The following is a 17,362-nucleotide window of genomic DNA, read 5'->3' on the forward strand; positions in this document are numbered from 1 at the left end:
GAACGTGGCACAAAGATGTTGAAAAAATCTAATCTAAGATATATAAATATAAATGATGGTGGAGAATGGAGATATATAGGTGAGTAAATATAAATGTAGCAAACATTAATAATAACCAAAAATTAAAGTGGAGTTGAAAATTGAAAGCAAATAATCGTGGTCCCAATTGTGGAAATAAGAGATGGAATATTGATTGATGAATGTGTTATGTGATTTTTTGAACGTAAAGTATCTACTCCATTTCATTCATAATAATATCACGAATACAAAGGGGAACATCAATAAAAATGTGAAAACTAGCTAAGGATGTGGCCTCTCTTGCTAATACATGAGCGACCTCATTGGCTTGTCTCCTAATAAACTCAACCCGAGAGTTTCTAAAATGTGTGTTAAACATGGTCCTACAATCCTTAATAATATCACCAAGCTCAGACTCATCTCTATTCTTACTATGAAATTTAGTTACAACAATTTGTGAGTCAAGCTCGAAATCCACATGCTCCAGTTGTAAATCTTGAATCCATTTCATGGCATGCAACAATCCCAACGCCTCACCAGTGTCCACATTCATAATTGGAGAGAACCATTCCGTCTTAGCAAGTACAAAACTTCATTGATCATCTCTAATGCATACTCCTATACCCACTTTGTTGAGAATAGTGGAGAAGGATGTATCTATATTGCATTTGTACCTTCCAATAGATAGTTTGGACCACCTAGTACCCGCTATAGTTGGTTGAATTCTACTTTGCTTTTGTTTCATTTCTTGTGCTTGGTTCCAACTTGTTAAGAGATTAATGCCACGATCACACACAACATTGACCGATTCTACTTCATTTCTCCATAATTTATTGTTCCTATGTTGCCAAATACTCCAAAGCAAAACTGAAAAGAGTGAAAAGTGGTCTGCTGCCATATGTTGTGCTAGTTCAAGCACACATCCTGATACACTTGTAGTAGTGTTTAAGGAATGTTGAACTTGATGCCACAACCCACACCTCTGCCAAATTTGAATGCTATTCCTGCAATAGAAAAAAAGATGTGTACTATCCTCAACTAATTCGTTACATAGCACACACATATCAGAGCAATTAACACCCTTTTGGTTAAGGCGAGCTCTAGTTGGAACACAATTTCTACACATACGCCAAATGAAAATTTTAATTTTAGGAGGGATTCTAGCTTTCCAAAGAAAACTTCAGTTGCCAGAAACTTGAAGATGAGTTGTATCAAGGATATTCTCAACGCATTGTCGATAAGCGCTCTTGACGGAATATGTTCCATCCTTTTCATGTCTCCAAATTATCTTATCATGATGCTTACTAACTTTGCAAGCATTATTATTACTGCAAAGTGCAAACTATACACGGGTTGAAGCAAGTGATGTTAATTGTAGAGTACGATCCATAGCTAGGGCCTAGGGTATGTGATTTTATGAAGTGGAATATAATGAAATGGAATTATGCGATCCAAGTAGATTAATTTGATCATAAATCCATATAGCTAGTTTGAGTATTTTATGACATAATAGAATCAAATTTGAAAAATATATAAATGGACAGTGGGCAATAACATACTAGGTTATTTGAAATCTATTTATTTAATATCGATTAATGATCGAGTGAAATTTCTAGTGACTAGGTTATTAGAAAGAAAAAAAAAATCCAATCTGGAATCGAACTAGAATTAAATAGTTAAGGATTGAAATGTCCAAATTAGTTGTGTGTTCATTTCTTCTATACTTTGACCCCTTTGTCGGCTTCAGCTATCCATATATCTGCAGATACCATGTTGAACCTTTATTTCTTAGGATTTGGTTCGGTCCGAAACAAAAACAATTAAGCATAAAATATTTATTTGTATAAATCGTGACAATGTCTCGATACATATGAAACACATACATATACATATACAGACACCACACGACACGGATACGACACAAATACCGATAATAAATTGAGTAAATAACATGATTAATGTAATTGTATATGTCAATATCATGTCAAGGTCAAATACGCATAATTTAAAGAGTGTTCATGCACCGAAGGGAAGTTGAGTGCCTGAGGGAACCGTATAAAATGCAGACATGTTATTTAACTTGAAAGTTTCACACAACTCCCTTTGCCCCTACTAGTCACGTGGTTTAGGGACCCCGTCCGTACAATATATCTTTAATGCTGTATCACAAACACAATGTTGCCCACGTGACACTCTTCTCGTCTAAGCTGTCATTCACACACCACCCCATAGGGTTTGGCATTGTGGTAGGGATATGGTTACTGAAATGGGCCTGTACTGTACATAATTCCTCTAATTTAGGTACTCGATCCACTTGTTTTTCTCACCTTCTATGTCTCCACAAAGATATCATTGCTCCAAAAATAATTAAGAAGAATATACCCAAAGGTAAGTGCAACTGCCATGCATTCATTCAATCAAATAATTTTATTTTGCTACTTTTTAATCAGTAGTTGTTACGGCAAGTGTGAGGTAAATTAAGTCTTACATTATTTAGAAAAGTAGATATTGAACATTTTATAAGTGAGTGAACTCATAAATTAAATGTTTTAAAAGTTAGGTAAAGATTTGATATCTTCTCATTTGTATGATTGCTTAAATCAATATGTGAATTATCTCTCGAGCTCTCTGCCTATGACCCAACACACCTAAAAGTTAATTTTTAGATTAAGTATAGTTTTAAGTCTCTATAAATATACAATTATTTATTTTAAGTCTTCTAAAATATTTCTTCAAACAATAATCTTTCGTTTTTTTGAGAGATCAAACAATAATCTTTCAAATATTTTATATCGGCAAATTTGGTCTTTAACGTCAAATATAAGATGTGACACTATATAGGTGGACAAAAAATAAAATATGCTATATTTATATGAAAAAAACATATGTTGAAATAATTTTTTGCTTCATATAAATATATATCATCTTTTATTTTTAATCTCTCTATAAAGTGTTGTGTGTGCAGCCTTTAAGCGAGAATCAAATTTGCTGATAGAAAATATTTTGGGTGTTATTATTTGGGAAAAAAATTAGAGAACTAAAAATGAAAAAAAAAAAAAGTATATATATTAATATTGACAGCAAAACACCCCTTGATTTGTTAACAACGTAATTTTAGATTGCATTTGGCCCGACTTTTTGGTGTGTAAAAGTTACTTTAAACATAAAACTAAAACTAAGATTTTTATGGTGTGTTTGATCTTATTAAAAATATAAGAAATTGAGCAAGATAATTTCATTTGTAACGTGTTTAATTTTAAAATTGTTTCTAAGTTGGACAAAATGCTGGTTAAATGACTGAACAAAAACTAAAATTCTTGTTTCTCACTAAATTATAGGATAATTTTTTACCCTCTGTAAAAATTGTTTAAAATACTGAAATAATTTATTTTCTACCAAATATGATACAAGACAAAATTTGTTTGAATACTAAAAACAAAATTAACTCACATGTAGGTAAGGAAATGTGGAACAAATCAAGTGTGGGGTGGATATAGAACCAGGAGGAAATAGGAATTGGGTTTAATTAAAGCCTCTCTAGCCAAAAATTAGAGCAACCCACTTCCCTACATCTACAAAAATGACAAAGTCACGTATTGCAGTTTGATCTATTTTTCTTGAAAATTGCTTTTTAGGCCCCCTGTAGTGTTACTAGTCCCCCCCCCAATCCGATCCGGGATGGTTTGGAATGTACATTCCAAAATGTATTAAAAAATGGAGAAAAAAAGTCACTTTGGACGTAGTTCCAAAATTAGTTAATTTCGGATTATAACTTCCGAAAAATCAATTTTTTTTTTTAAAAAAAAAAAATCCATTTTGAAATGTAAATTCCAAAACTAACTAAGAATAATTTGGTCAGAACGAGGGCTTAGAGCAACGTAGGGGGTTCAGAAGAGCAATTTTCATTTTTCTTTTTGAAGTGGTACATTCTTCCTTTACATTATTTGTTGTATGCAAAATTATCTTTTAGATTTAACAAAATTATGGTTAGCGACTACTTGGTTTATTTGGAATGAGCATAATAGTAAATTTTTTAACCGTAAGGAAATCAACGTTTGGTGGTGGTTGAAGGCTAAAAAAAAAGTTTTCATTTTGATTTAAATCATTGGTTGTTAAACCCAAAAACTTGTTTAGGACTTTGAGTCGGGTTAATCTTGTTTTCTTGTTTTGTTTAGTACTATATTTTTTTTTTTTACAAGTTTAGTACTATGTTTTGAACTCCATTATTAGACGTTCCGTGTGCCTAATATGTTTAATGTATTTTTCCATGGCTTCTTAAAAAAAAATAAAAAAATTGTCAATTCTTTTTATCAAATGTGATAAATTTGTCCTTCCAATTATTGAAACCCATATAATTTAAGGAAGAATTTTTTTAGCTAAAGCCAAAAAGCAAATCTTATTCGTCACAAAATAACTCTATTTTACCATTCATCATAATCAAATGAGAAATGCTTAATTACACGAACATCATATCCACGAAATGGCAATTTCACGCGTTAAAACTAGCTCAACCTTCTTTCCATCAATTAATTATAGTTTCTTTGTTCTTCGGTTTTTTTTTTTTTTTTATGCAGAAAAATACTAGAATATATGGATATCACACTCAAATCACCTTCCCTTCTCTTTTCTCTTTCTCTTCCACAATTCCACCCTCCCTGAAATTCATGTCTTTGGCACCACTTTCATAATTTTTGTTTGTTAAGTTTTGAAATCTGAGACAATATGGAATAATTTCAGGAAATTCACATCCCTGATTATGATAGAGTGGTTGTTTGATTGGAGTAGATTACACAGTGATCAAATGGTGGTAGTAGTAAAGATGGCACAAAAATAGGCAATGGAAAATTAAGCGGTGACCGAATCAAGTCACTAAACAAAGTGATGGCATTAATTATAAAAAATAGGATTAATTAAATATTGTCCCATCAACAAAGGGAAAACACAGGCAACAAGCATGATTCGCTGTTTTCATTGAAATAATTTTCGTGTGATATAGCGCCACTGTAATCAAATCTACTAAATCAATCATTAAACACGATCAGTAAAAACAGCAGAAGAAATTCTTTTTTTTTTTAAAGTTGTTTAGTGGCTAAAAATTCCACCTTTAAGATAAATATGTTGAGTGTCAGGAGTTCGAACCACGACCCTACATATATAATACGATGTATTTGTCAATTGAGCTAAGATCACGGAAACGAAGAAAAATATGTTATATTTCCAGCAACTAGACGCAATTTTGAAAAAATCTCAACTAAAAATTAAAAAATGACGAAGGAATGAAATGTATTCATCGGATGTCAAATGATTAAAATTTTGGAGATATATGAAAATATAAGTAAATAAGATGCCCTTTATTCGAATAATGCAATGCAACTACAATTCCAAATACATATAACAATGATATCAAAAATCCAAATAACCCTATGATTCAGTCTTAACCAAATCACATACATGAAATCAGTTAAGCATGTGTGCTCTTATTGAAATTAATTAAAAACAACATGAAGCATACAATTATAAATATAATTTAATAAATAAGGGCATATCTAAGGTCCTCGGATCAGGAAAATCTAGAGGGTCCATTTTCTGCTTCTTCTTCTCCCCTATTGTTGAAGTCAAACAAATGAGACAACAACATAGGATTACGAGAAACTTTTGCCAGGAAAATTTAAGTTTGTTGAGTTTGGGTAGTAGCACCCTGGGTTACAAGCCTATTAACATGTTCAGCAACAAGTTTCTTCAACTCCTCCAGTTCCTTCTTGAGTAATTCAAGTTGATTCTTTTGCATCCCATCAATGGGACAAGCACACCAATAGTTAACCTCAAACATCTTGCGCATATCGATCAGTTCACCATTATAGCTCTTCTCAATGTCAAGCACACTATTGATTTGAGTCAGCTGATCATTGAGCTCACGCATACTGGCAATACGACAAGCCTCAATGGATGACATTTTGTTTGACATGGCTGAAGCACAAAAAGAGATAAGGAAGAATAAAAGGGTGGATGTGTTTGTGACTTTACGGTAAGAAATGACACATTGAAATAGGGTGTGAAGCCCTTTTTTGTATATGCTCGTTCAAATCGTGACTAGATTCACACATGGTTCTATTTTTTAAAATGTTGATCTTTTTGCAACATTAAATTATTTTCTGTATTGAGATTCAATCAAATCTCATATTTCATGGCTTATATGGTAGGTAGTTCAACGTAATCTCATTTTACATTAAAATTATGAACACCTACTGATGAAAGTACAAAAGCAAGTATTTTCGTTATATCGTATCCACAGGGACTAGTGTGATATCAATTGCACATACACAAATTCCATGATTCTAAGTGCGGGTTTCTTTTGATTTGGTTTCGTAACATAAAATTGCGATAAAAGTGCGTGATAAACTTTCGGATAATAAAAGGTTGTCGGAACTAGATTCATTATCTCGTTAGCATGTATCAATCAACCTCACTATATATATTTCATTTACCAATCATTATTATCACATATCATACATCGAACGTATCCGTATCCGGATTACGCCGTGAAATCTATTATATCTACCAACGTTCGATGCCTCGAATCATTAATCGACATAATAGCATTAAGATCTGATATTTGACGTGATTACTAAACTCAACATCTATGTCTAAATATTGAAGTTTAATAAGTGATTATCTTTTACTCTTGATTCAAACAATATATGTCTATGTTGTTCAAATCTTTTTAGAAATAGACAATTAAAACAAGATAACACTTATAATGATTGATAAAGAAAACATATATATTAAGATTAAATTGACTACATGTTCACAAAATAACTACATCTAATCCCAACAACAAAGGAATTTAGCTAGACATGATAAAAGTAAACTTACAAGAAAAAGGGATGAAGAACATCTCTTGATTTCTCAAGTATAATGATGAATCCACCTTCAAGAACTCTTAAAACTAATATTATTCGTATCTTTTTTAACTATTTCAAAACTCTATATCTATGAAAATGGCTTCTGAGCTCTATTTATAGACTTTCAGGACAGAGGAGTTCGCTAAGCGAAATGACGTTCGCTGAGCGAACTAGTTACTTAAGCAAGGGGTTTCTTGACACGTAGCAAAAGGCTTGACTCATCACTTTGTTCGCCGATGCTCGCTATCTCTCGCTAACAGACCCTTCCTCCCGGGTTGTGCTCGCCATCTCTCGCTATCTTTCGCTGAGCGAACGTTGAGTTTGCTGTCCTGTTCGCTGAATCTCGCTGAAGCTCGCCATGGACCCTTTGTCCACTGGTTTAGTTCGCTGTAGCTCGCTATGGCTTCGCTGAGCGAAGGCTTCAAAACCTGCTTTTCTAGCCATTCCTAACAAAAATGCCTTGGGATCAATTCCTTTGAGATTTAATGTTTATATTTACACCAAAAGGGGTTTTAATCAAGATTTCTTCATAAAAGTATTGGTAAGTGCTCATATTTATCAAACATTATAACTAAAATTGGGCACTTATCAAATCTCCCCAACTTAGGACTTTGTTTGTCCTCAAACAAAAGGTAATATTTCAACAAGCTCAAAATTTTAAATCTCAGGAAAGGTTTGTAATCAATCAAAGTTTTTGAAATTTCTTTTCCTAAGCATGAGTAAAACAATGCCTACTCAAAACTATTCCTTAAAACATTCAAAAGAACAAAGCATGATCATGAATTGATTGCTATGTCTAAGCAAAATTCTCCACATTTTTATCAAACAATCAAGACTCAAGTGTTATCAAAAATGTCTCACCAAAATATCACTCAAAGGTAAGTGTTTCACTCAATCCAAACAAAGTGCATGCAACAATTCAATTCAAACATTTATCAGAGCAATGTCACAAAACATGTCGTCAATTGTGGATCACTAAGGACTTTATTAAGCTTGTAACGGGGCTGGGCTACAAAAAATCATTGTTTTTCTTTGGATTTCAAAAGGCCTCAAGAATAAGAGAGCAATACAAAACTTACAGAAAATTCATCTTTCACATTCATTTACTCCCTTTCTTTTCTTTTCTCCCCTATTTCATTTGTGATTCTTTTCTTTCTTTACAATGACACTTTCTTTTTCACAAATTTTTCTTTTTCTTTCTTTTTGTGTCAATCTTTTATTTTCAACATTTTTCTCTTTTCAATCACCCAATCCACTACTTTTCCAAATTATTTTTATGACATTTGTAACCTACTTCTCCCCAACTTGAATCTTTAACATGACCCTAATTGAAATACAATTGCTCTCCTATCCTAAGACAAGGGTAGAGTAGTTGTTTTTCCATTCTTTTGGTTTCAGGGTTTATGAAACAAACAATTTTCAAAATTTTAAGGCTCAACAGGGGACACAAAAGATCACTATCTCACAAGGTAGGTTAAGTTTGGCCAAGTAGTTATCACTCAAAAAGAAACAGGGCCTTGATCATATCCACAATATCAAACACATTAGTGACAGCAAGATTAAGTTAAAATCAAATGAGCACACAACATTGCTGGCTCTCAAAAATTTATGTAAACAATGGAAAGTTCACACATTCTCACCCGGCTAGGTTGATAACACAAGCTTCAATCATGTTCAACAAAAACATTGAAAATTATCTTAGAACAATCAACACAATTCAAAACCATGTTAGGTTCCTAAGCTTATTTCAAGGACTAATCAAGAAGTTTTGACATGAAGTTTCACAAAACATTTTCAACATGCTTGATCATTGATTTACCACAAACCTAACTTCAGATTTTTCCTAATCATGTGAGCTTGTTTGCAAAAAAAACTATTTACAATATTCACACTACTAAAAAACTTATCACCAAATATTTAAACATTAAACTTAAAAACTTCCAAAAGACATTGTCTCAAACATTGTCAGGTACCACACCACATGTTCAGAATACAAAAACTTAACAAAACCACATAAAACACAATTTAAATTTGTTCACAACAAAAACAACTAAATAAACCAACTAGTAAAAGAAATAAATGACTGAAAGCTTGTAAATTTTCACTCATTTTGGTGAGCTTTCAGTCATCATCTGAATCTGCTTCTTCTTCATCCTCCTCCTCCATGCTTGCATCACCCTCACCACCATCATCTTCTTCATCATCATCATCCATACCAGCTTCTTCACCAGCATCAGCATTTGGTGCCATCCCTCCCCCAATGAAAGTAGGCCTGTCCTCAGGCCATGCAACATAGGTTTGAAAATCTTGCGGTGTCATCACCGACTGCCCTGTGTGCTGATTGTAGAAGGACTGCTGCATTGCACTCATTGCTCTATACCCTGCATCATTTTGATCATATAGATGAGTAAAGAAATTGTAAAAATTTTGATCAGAGAATCCGGAGGTGGCTGGTTGAGTAGGTGGCTGAGGTGGCTGAGGTGGTGGTGGCGGTGGTTGTCGTGCCCTTCTCCTCTTCGGCTTGCAGTAGCGGTCAACATAATCATCATTGATAGTGGGAATTTCCTCATTCCCAATCTGAGGAAGATGTAATCTGTTGGCCGAGCACAATCCCATAATGAGACATGGGAAAACTAAAGGACTTTTGCTTTTAACCTTGCTAGACTTAAGCGCCCTATCCGAGTGACCACTTAGAACAACTTCTTTCATCCACCTAGAAATTATTCCTGCCACATCTATTTCCAAATCCTCATTAATGTAATGGATGAGGCCTAGGATGTTCATGGTAGCATCTGAAGGGTGGGAATTAGGTTGGATGTTGTACAAGACCAGATTAAACAGCAGCACAGTGAAAGTTTTCATGTCCTCTCTCATTGCCCTCAAAGGTGTTTGAGTCGCACTGAAGACAAAATCGGTGTTTGGTCGAAGCAGCTTACTCCTCATTAATGGAACATCCCAAGTTCCCCGATTCCGTTGTTTTTGGTACGCACACAGTGTTTCATTGTGCGGCAATGTGAAAGGGTTGCCAAGGTATGCATTGATAGCATCGCGGTCGAATCGGATGGTGCGACCACGAACCATGGTGGTGTAGGAGAAAGGTTCATCAGCTTCTGGGAGAGCATTAGCATAAAACTCTCTTACTATGACGGGGTTGTAGGTGGTTGGTGGGTGGACAATCCTTTCCCAACCCCGGAGTTGCACAATTCTTGCAAACCGCTCATAATCTCCATGCTCATAGATGTCAAAGAATCTTTCACTTAAAATTTTTCTCTTTTCCAGTGCCCTAAACCGATCAAACTGTTCTTGCCCTTTGAAACGATTCATGTCCAAATCTTCGGTTTGGTGGGAAGAACTTGCGATGGTTTTCTGTTTCTTACCAGCTGAAGGTTTCTTTGGTGCCATTTCCTGAAATAAAATCTAATTAGATAACATAATAACAGGGCACAATCAAAGAAAAATTGAAAACTGTTGCAGGATCTGCAGGTGTTCGCTTAGCGAAGGCGCAGCGAAGGCTGGCCTAAAAAAAAATTTTCAGGTTCGCAAACCTTGGCTTAGCGAAGGCGCAGCGAATTCAAACATGAAATTTTTCTCAGGGTCGCAGGCGCTCGCTAAGCGAAGGCAAAGCGAAGGTTTGCGAACACAGTTTTTGCAGAAAACATGGTAAATCAACTAGATCTGGATTTTTAAGCATTCTAATCATTTCAATCATCATAAACTTTATAAAAGGAACCAAACTCATGCAAATCTTAACATTTTAAAAGGTATTCAAACCTATTCCTAAGAAACTTGTGCAAAACTACCATAAATAATCACTTTTCAATTTGAATTGTAAACTTATGAAAGTAAGAGTTGAAAAGGATTGCATACCTGAGTAGTGATGTGGAGATGGGATGCACTAAGTGATGAATGAATGAGTGGGTGCTTGTTTGAGAGAAGAAAGAAATTTTTGTGAAAGAAGAAGTTGGAAAGGAGAGGTTTGGAGTGAAATGAGAGGATAAGATGGAGGAGAATGTTGTTTTAGGGTTTGGAATGTTTTGAAAACCGTGTTTGTGGTAGTGGGTGGTGAGGTGGAAACATTTTGGGCCAGCTGTCCGTTTAAAATTGAAGTTCAGGATTCGCAGAGTTCGCTGAGCGAATATAATGTTCGCTGAGCGAACCATACCAGAAAAAAAAATTTTTGCTGAATCCTTTGGCACAGCTTACACCAAACATGTTCCTACCATCAAAATTATTTTATGCATGCTAAAACATTAAATTACTTACAAAATTGGGTTGCCTCCCAACAAGCGCTTGTTTAACGTCATTAGCTTGACGTTCTTTTTGGAGCTTCAAGGATCGGAAAGTGGGATTTTGGTAGTGACACGATCAAATTCACCACCAAAATAGAGTTTCAACCTTTGACCATTCACAGTCCAGGTTGCATTTGTTGCTGGATCTTCTAACACGACTGCACCATAAGGCTTCACCTCATGTATTTTGAACGGACCGGACCATTTTGATTTCAACTTCCCCGGAAATAGTTTCAACCTTGAATTGAAAAGTAAAACCATTTGACCTGGCCTGAATTCTTTGTTGACAAGCCGTTTATCATGATAGCTTTTGACCTTTTCTTTGTACAGCTTCGAAGATTCATAAGCTTGGCATCTCAATTCATCCAACTGTTGAAGCTGAACTTTTCTTTGCTCTCCGGCTTGGCTTTCATCAAAATTCAAAAATTTCAAAGCCCAATAGGCTTTATGTTCAAGCTCGACCGGAAGATGACATGCCTTACCATATACCATCTGAAAAGGTGTAAGGCCTATTGGTGCTTTGAAAGCAGTTCGATATGCCCATAATGCCTCGTCTAACTTTAATGACCAATCTTTTCTTGATGCGGACACAGTTTTTTCCAGAATTTTCTTTATTTCACGATTCGAAACTTCTGCTTGTCCGTTGGTCTGAGGATGGTATGGCGATGCTACTTTGTGCTTGACTCCATAATGCTCAAGTGCTTTGGCTAGTTGAGAATTGCAAAAATGTGACCCTCCATCACTAATAAGCACACGAGGAGTTCCAAAACGAGTGAAAATGTTTCTTTTTAGAAATTTTATCACCGTTTTGCCATCGGCTTTTGGTGACGCAATTGCTTCCACCCATTTAGACACATAATCTACTGCCACAAGAATGTATTCATTTGAAAATGATGATGGAAAAGGGCCAACAAAATCAATACCCCAGCAATCAAATACTTCAACAACATGCATGTTTTGAAGTGGCATTTCATTGCGCCTTGAAATTCCACCAATTCTTTGACAGTTATCACATCTCCGAGCATGTTCATAAGTGTCTTTGAATAAACTCGGCCAAAAGAATCCTGACTGCAAAATTTTTGCTGCTGTTCTTTCTCCATTATAGTGACCTCCATATGGTGAGTTATGACAATGCCACATGATGCTTGTGGCTTCCTCTTTGGTAACACATCTCCTCAACAGGTTGTCAGCTCCAATTTTAAACAGATAAGGATCATCCCAAACATATTGATTTGCTTCACGGAGGAACTTTTTCTTTTGGTGCCAATTGAAATCATCCGGTATTAATCCGGATGCTTTAAAATTAGCCATATCAGCAAACCATGGCCTTTCTTGCACCATAAGCAGTTTTTCATCGGGGAATTCTTCAAGAACCTCACGTTCATGTTTGGTCACCTCATTGTTTACAAGTCTTGATAAGTGATCAGCTACCAAGTTTTCTGTTCCCTTTTTATCTTTTATCTCAAGATCAAACTCTTGTAATAAAAGCATCCACCGAATGAGTCTCGGCTTAGAATCAGCTTTTGTAATCAGATACTTGATAGCTGCATGGTCAGTATAAACAACAATTTTTGAACCAATCAAATAAGAACGAAATTTCTCAAATGCATACACTATAGCAAGCAATTCTTTCTCGGTTGTTGCATAGTTAACTTGTGCATCATTTAATACTTTGCTTGCATAGTGTATAGCATGAAAAATTTTGTTCTTTCTTTGTCCAAGGACTGCACCAACTGCATAATCACTAGCATCACACATCAATTCAAATTCGAGTTTCCAATCGGGTGCTATGATTATGGGTGCAGTCACCAATCTTTTTTTCAATTCAGTAAAAGCAATTAAACATTCATCATCAAATGTAAAAGACGTACCTTTATTAAGCAAATTGCTTAATGGTTTGGCAATTTTTGAGAAATCCTTGATGAATCTTCGGTAGAAACCGGCATGACCTAGAAAACTTCTGATTCCTTTGACATTTACCGGAGGAGGAAGCTTTTCAATGACCTCCACCTTTGCTCTATCCACCTCAATACCTCTGGAAGAGATCTTGTGACCAAGAACAATGCCTTCGGTCACCATGAAATGACACTTCTCCCAATTAAGAACCAGATTCGTTTCAACACACCGCTTCAGTACGGTGTCCAAATTCTTCAAGCAATGTTGGAATGACGGACCGAACACGGAGAAATCATCCATGAACACTTCGATGCATTTCTCTATCAAGTCAGAAAAAATTGCTTGCATACACCGTTGAAATGTTGCCGGTGCATTGCACAATCCGAAAGGCATTCTTCTATAAGCAAAAACACCGAAAGGACATGTGAAAGCTGTTTTTTCATGATCTTCGGGGTTGACTGAAATCTGGTTGTACCCCGAATATCCATCTAGAAAGCAATAGAACTTCTGACCGGATAATCTCTCAAGCATTTGATCCATAAATGGTAATGGAAAATGATCTTTTCTGGTTGCTTTGTTGAGTCTCCGGTAATCTATACACATCCGCCACCCGGTGACGGTTCTTGATGGAATTAATTCATTTTTATCATTTGCAGCCAACACCGAACCGAATCCAAAAGAACAATGCAAGTCAATTACAACAAGAAGCGGTAAGGAAGTTGGCAAGGGAATAGGTGATAATTTGAGGAAGGAAGAGGAGGTTATGAGACGAGCAGATGAAGAGGAGGAAGGAGAAAGTGAGAATGAAGCAGAAAAGAATAAAAAGGAAGATTTAGTTGAAAAAAATGAAAAAACAGAAAAAAATGAAAGAAATGCAGAGAAGGGAGAGAAGGAGGTTGAAGTAAGAAAAGAAAAGAATAGTTTACCTCAACGGCGCCATTTGATGAAAGTACAAAAGCAAGTATTTTCGTTATATCGTATCCACAGGGACTAGTGTGATATCAATTGCACATACACAAATTCCATGATTCTAAGTGCGGGTTTCTTTTGATTTGGTTTCGTAACATAAAATTGCGATAAAAGTGCGTGATAAACTTTCGGATAATAAAAGGTTGTCGGAACTAGATTCATTATCTCGTTAGCATGTATCAATCAACCTCACTATATATATTTCATTTACCAATCATTATTATCACATATCATACATCGAACGTATCCGTATCCGGATTACGCCGTGAAATCTATTATATCTACCAACGTTCGATGCCTCGAATCATTAATCGACATAATAGCATTAAGATCTGATATTTGACGTGATTACTAAACTCAACATCTATGTCTAAATATTGAAGTTTAATAAGTGATTATCTTTTACTCTTGATTCAAACAATATATGTCTATGTTGTTCAAATCTTTTTAGAAATAGACAATTAAAACAAGATAACACTTATAATGATTGATAAAGAAAACATATATATTAAGATTAAATTGACTACATGTTCACAAAATAACTACATCTAATCCCAACAACAAAGGAATTTAGCTAGACATGATAAAAGTAAACTTACAAGAAAAAGGGATGAAGAACATCTCTTGATTTCTCAAGTATAATGATGAATCCACCTTCAAGAACTCTTAAAACTAATATTATTCGTATCTTTTTTAACTATTTCAAAACTCTATATCTATGAAAATGGCTTCTGAGCTCTATTTATAGACTTTCAGGACAGAGGAGTTCGCTAAGCGAAATGACGTTCGCTGAGCGAACTAGTTACTTAAGCAAGGGGTTTCTTGACACGTAGCAAAAGGCTTGACTCATCACTTTGTTCGCCGATGCTCGCTATCTCTCGCTAACAGACCCTTCCTCCCGGGTTGTGCTCGCCATCTCTCGCTATCTTTCGCTGAGCGAACGTTGAGTTTGCTGTCCTGTTCGCTGAATCTCGCTGAAGCTCGCCATGGACCCTTTGTCCACTGGTTTAGTTCGCTGTAGCTCGCTATGGCTTCGCTGAGCGAAGGCTTCAAAACCTGCTTTTCTAGCCATTCCTAACAAAAATGCCTTGGGATCAATTCCTTTGAGATTTAATGTTTATATTTACACCAAAAGGGGTTTTAATCAAGATTTCTTCATAAAAGTATTGGTAAGTGCTCATATTTATCAAACATTATAACTAAAATTGGGCACTTATCACCTACAAATATATAATTTTATTTAATTATAACATACTCCCTCCAGTGCTAATTATAACTTATAAGAATAGATTCACTTTTTAGATACATTGAAAGATTGATGTATCTAGTTTATATTATTGTCTAGATACATCAAATTTTGAATGTATCTAAAAAGTGAATGTTTTCTTATAATTAAGACTAGAGAGAGTATTGTAATTTAAAAAGGAAAATCATAATTTTTTAAATAATTTAATTTGATAAAGAAATAATTGTCTTTACTTATTCTAAAAAAATATCATAAAAAAAAATCATCTTTACTATTTTTATTTTTTTTGAATAGTGAAGAAGAGAAACTAGATGAAGATCTTTACTATTTATACCACTTTAATCTATACTTAGGTACCGTTTAACCCAGTTTTTTTAGGTATAGAAGCTCTTTTAATCGTAAAGTTTGAAATAATAGTTTTTTAACTAAAATTAAAATTGTTTGGTAAATCTTACCTCTTTTTATAAAAAAGTTAAAAATTGTTTTTTTTTTATTATAAGAGGGTTAAAAGATATGTTTGATAATATATTATAATTTTTCCTAAAATATAGAAGTTTTTTTTTTTACTATAACTTTTAAAAATTGTTGTTTGGCCTAACTTCTTACTTTTAAGGAAAAAGAAGAGGAAAAAAAGTTAGGTCAAACAATAACTTATATATACAGAGGATACAAAAACTTTTGGTGTGAACTTTTCATAATACCAACAATACCCTTAACTTTTTTTTTAGCGGTAAATTTTTTTTATTAACAAACTCACCATAATATAAAGATTTTTTTTAGCAGCAATTTTTTTTATTAATAAACGCATCAATCACCATAACATAAGACATGTCTTTTTTTTTTTTTACATAAGTTTGCATAATAGACACAGATTGACGCGCCTGCCTGACCGCTAGTTAATAATAATTTATCTCCCATAATTCTTTAATAAAATTGATTAGATTGTTACTTTTTTAAATTATTACTCCCTTTGGTCCTTAATATAAGATAAATTTTGCTTTTTAGATTCTTTGGAAATCGAATGTATCTAGTCTTTTAAAAAAATCTATATTAAAACTGATATGAATTGCTTGCTTATTCCATATAAAAAATTTCAGCAAATACGAAGAAAAAAAATAAAACAACATAAAGGATAGATATAACACGTTCAAATTTATCCTTTAAAATTAGTTCAAATTGACTTATTTCAGCTAATAACAAAATTATCCAAGCATCATCTTGGATATTATAAAAATCACGCAACATAGTTCATCCATGTGTTAAATATATATTGCCATTAGTTTTTCAACTAAAGCTTCAAATTGATTTTCGTTTAGATCGTTTGGTGTAGCAAAACGATTTATCTGGTCACGAAAATCAGCTGCAAACATTTTTGGTAATATGATTGTGTCCTAGAATAAAAACAACAAAAGGTTAAATTCTTAAAAAGCAGCATAATATAATCAAATACATCCATCTCTTATATTTTAAGTTTATTCCGATACGCTAATCTTAAACCTAATCATTTTCCCGCTCATTTTTCCTCTCATTTTAACCGTAATTTAATTCAAATAAAATGTTAAAAAATACCTCAACAAGAATCAAACTCGTGACCTTTTAGAATTATTTGGTGCATTTGTCACTACCCCCACTAGGCTACATCAATCAGTCTGATATAATTTGGTAACCCACATGTAATAAATATGACAAAGATGGTGAATATGCAAATAAAATTTCTAATGTATTTATAAGAAAATATTTTGTAATATATCATAATTTCTGTTGTATGAAAATTTATCCAAATTTATTGTTGAACTAATGGTTAATGTTATTCCAATTTTTCATATACCTTTTAATATTAAATTTTTTCTACCGTATTTTCTATTGTTACATATTACAGCCAATCAGACCCGTGTGTGCACGGGTTGAAGTTCTAGTTTGACATATTAATAGGTATAAGTACTTCACCAACGTCGAACTCAACATAATAAGTTCAAATATTTGACCGAAAATGATTGACGTACTTGTCGAGGTCAGTTATTGGATTTGGATTCAGTAGTGCT

This window comes from Trifolium pratense, linkage group LG7, assembly GCF_020283565.1.
Source record: "Trifolium pratense cultivar HEN17-A07 linkage group LG7, ARS_RC_1.1, whole genome shotgun sequence".
In the NCBI taxonomy this organism is placed as follows: domain Eukaryota; kingdom Viridiplantae; phylum Streptophyta; class Magnoliopsida; order Fabales; family Fabaceae; genus Trifolium; species Trifolium pratense.